Raw genomic sequence first — 3311 nt, forward strand, 5'->3', positions numbered from 1 at the left:
GCGCCGGCCCCGCCCCGCGCCCGGCTGACTCGTCACGTGAGCGCGCCGAGCCGGCCGCCCGCCCCCACCCTACCGTGCCGCGGGCTCCCCTGCGGGCTCCGCACCCCACCCCCAGCTCCTCGCGCTGCCCCTGCGGACCCTGCACCCCGACTCCAGCCCCACCCCCAGCTCCCGCTTTGGACCCCGCTCCCGCCTCGCCTCCGGGAGATCCCGCTGGGCGCCGGCTCGCCGGCCCGGGAATAGGGGCTCTGAGCCCCGCCGGCCTCTAACCCTGCGGACTGGGGCCTGTGGGGAGCGGAAGGAGCTGAAGGAGGCCCAGTCCACCCAGCCTGGAGAAATTCCCTAGGGCCCGCCGCTGCCCGACGCATTCGAAGCCTGCTGGATCCCTCCTTGGGGGAGGGCATAACTATCCCTCTTTTCATTCATTCAGAAACCACTGCCAGAGGCGGGATTATCAAGACAGCAGGCCTCCCAGAAGAGCCTTAAAAGGCCCTTTTATCCTTAATATTCTGAGAACGTGCCTATAAGATACTGCAGCTGTGTGATAATAGCTAAGTACTAATTTCAGGAGCTGCGTCAGGATTTCTATTGAGGAGAAGGACCTTAGGGGCGGAAATCTGTTTGGAAGAGGGTGCCAGGAGGCCTGTCCTGAAGGGGCACACACAGCAGCAGGCTATTTCACCTGGAGTTCATTTGGGGGAGTGACTGGAGAGGCTGATGGAGATGGTGGGGTAACTCAAGACCTACCCTCCTCCAAGAATACCCAGATGTTTGTAATCCTTATGACAACCTTGCAAGGTAGGTATGATCCCCGTTTTATTCAAGAGGCTGGCATTTTATCTGGTAAGGTCTGGTATTTTACGCCCGTGCTACTGGTAATAAGAAAGCTGTAAGTCTGGGCAACTGCAAGAGGCCCTGGCTACAGATCCAAGAGGCATCTGCTGTGTCGTACAGATGCCTGACCATCAGTTGTCACATAATCTTTGTGCCTGCCAGGGCCCATCAGAGAGCTCTCTGGAGACATGTGATTGCACCTGTTTGGTCCCAATTAAGAATACGGAAGGTGGGCCGGCCCGTGGCTTAGAGGTTAAGTGCGCGCGCTCCGCTGCTGGCGGCCTGCGTTCCACCCCGGTGCGCACCGAGGCACTGCTTCTCTGGCCATGCTGAGGCCGTGTCCCACGTACAGCAACTAGAAGGATGTGCAGCTGTGACATACAACTATCTACTGGGGCTTTGGGGAAAAAAATAAATAAATAAAATTATTAAAAAAAAAAAGAATACGGAAGGAAAGAAGTCTCAGAGTCTGCACAAGGTTACTAAACCCCCAATTGAGTGGTGTTCCCAAGGAACTTAGGGCAACAGGAAGGACGAAGAGACTCCAGCCTTGGACTACAGACTGCAAATCAATGTTTTGACATGTCACCTTCTGAATGAATGTCAATCATTTTTGAATTCCATAATGGAGCTAATAAGAGAAGGCACAAATGGAGAGGAAACACACATAACCATGATAAATCTCTCTTTTTCTCTCTCATCCTCTCTCTCTCATCTTTATAGCGTGACAGGAGGAGTGCTGAGTGCTTTACACACATTATCCCAATTTTATGGAATTTTGGATTGGTGCCATTATAAAGGTAGAAATCACTTCTGAAATAAAACAAGAGAAAAATAAGTACTACTAGAGTAGAATTAGTCCTTCCTGGGGCATCCAGGAATGCTCCATGGAGAAAGGAACATGCCACATAATTTTACTTATTTTCCTCACCTCCTCTGGATCTTAAGCTCTATGAGGAAAAGGATTTTTGCCTGTGTCATTCCCTGTGCATCCCCAGCACATAGCAGAGTGCCTCGCACATATTCATGTTATGAATGAATACATATTCACTGAGTGAATGCATAAATGAATGAGGTGGGCCTTGAAGGTGAGTAGGGTTTTGGCTTAACCTCCCAGGTTTGGGGGTCAGGGAATAGCCCTCAGAATTTACAGAAGAGCCTTGGCCTGTATGTGCAGAAGCTGTTTGCCTGCTGAGCTTCTGGAAAAGAGGCCTAGGTATATAAGCAAAAGAGATGAAAACATATGTCCTCACAAAAACTTGTACCCGCAGGTTCATTGCAGCAGCATTCACAATAACTAAAAGGTGGAACAATCCAATGTCCATCCGCTGATGAATGGATAAACAAAGTGTCGTATGCCTGTGTAATAGAATATTATTCATTCATACAAAGGAATGAAATACCGGCACATGCTACAACATGGATAAACCTTGAAAACATTTATGCTACATGAAAGAAGCCAGTCACAAAGGCCACATGTTATATGATTCCATTTATTTGTTTATTTTTATTTTTTATTTTATTTTTTTTTGCTGGGAAAGATTTGCCCTGAGCTAACATCTGTGCCAATCTTCCTCTATTTTGTATGTGGGTCACTGCCACAGCATGGCCACCGACGAGTGGTGTAGGTCCAAGCCCAGGAACCGAACCCTGGCTGCCAAAGCAGAGTGCAGCAAACTTAACCACTAGGCCACGAGGCTGGCCCCTATGATTGCATTTATATGGAATGTCCAGAATAGGCAAATCTATAGAGACAAAAAGTAGATTAGTGATTGCCTTAGGCTGGAGGGGGAGGGAGGTTGGAGATTTGGGAGGCGATAGCTAAAAGATACAGGATTTCTTTTAGGAATAATAAAAGTGTTCTAAAATTGATTGTGGTGATGATATATATATATATGTATATATATCCTGAGAACATACTAAAAACCATTGAATTGTATGCTTTAAATGGGTGAATATTATGGTGAGTCAGTCATATCACAATAAACCTTTTACCAAAAACAGGAGGGTTGATTAGGGGAGTACTGGAAAAGGCTAAAGTAGAAATGATCCTTTTTTATTTTTCTTTTTTTGGCAGTCCTTTAAAAGTCCCTTTTCTGGGGCCGGCCCGGTGGCGCAAGGGGTTAGGTGTGTGCGCTCTGCTGCGGTGGCCCGGGGTTCACCAGTCCCGATGCTGGGTGTGCACCGACGCACCCCTTGTCAAGCCATGCTGTGGCAGCGTCCCATATAAAGTAGAGGAAGGTGGGCACAGATGTTAGCCCAGGGCCAGTCTTCTCAGCAAAAAAAGAGGAGGATTGGCATCGGATGTTAGCTCAGGGCTGGTCTTCCTCACGAAAAAAATAAAAGAACTCCCTTTTCTGAAGAAATGCCTAACTTGTTTCCCCCTTGTTTGTAAGCCCTTGTAAGTTTGTTTTTCTCTGACCTCTCTCTGCCAGCTTCTAAGTCCCAGGGCCTTAGAGTCTTTGGTGGATAGATTT

Source organism: Ceratotherium simum, chromosome 12, assembly GCF_057802395.1.
Source record: "Ceratotherium simum simum isolate JZ-2026a chromosome 12, ASM5780239v1, whole genome shotgun sequence".
Classification (NCBI taxonomy): Eukaryota; Metazoa; Chordata; class Mammalia; order Perissodactyla; family Rhinocerotidae; genus Ceratotherium; species Ceratotherium simum.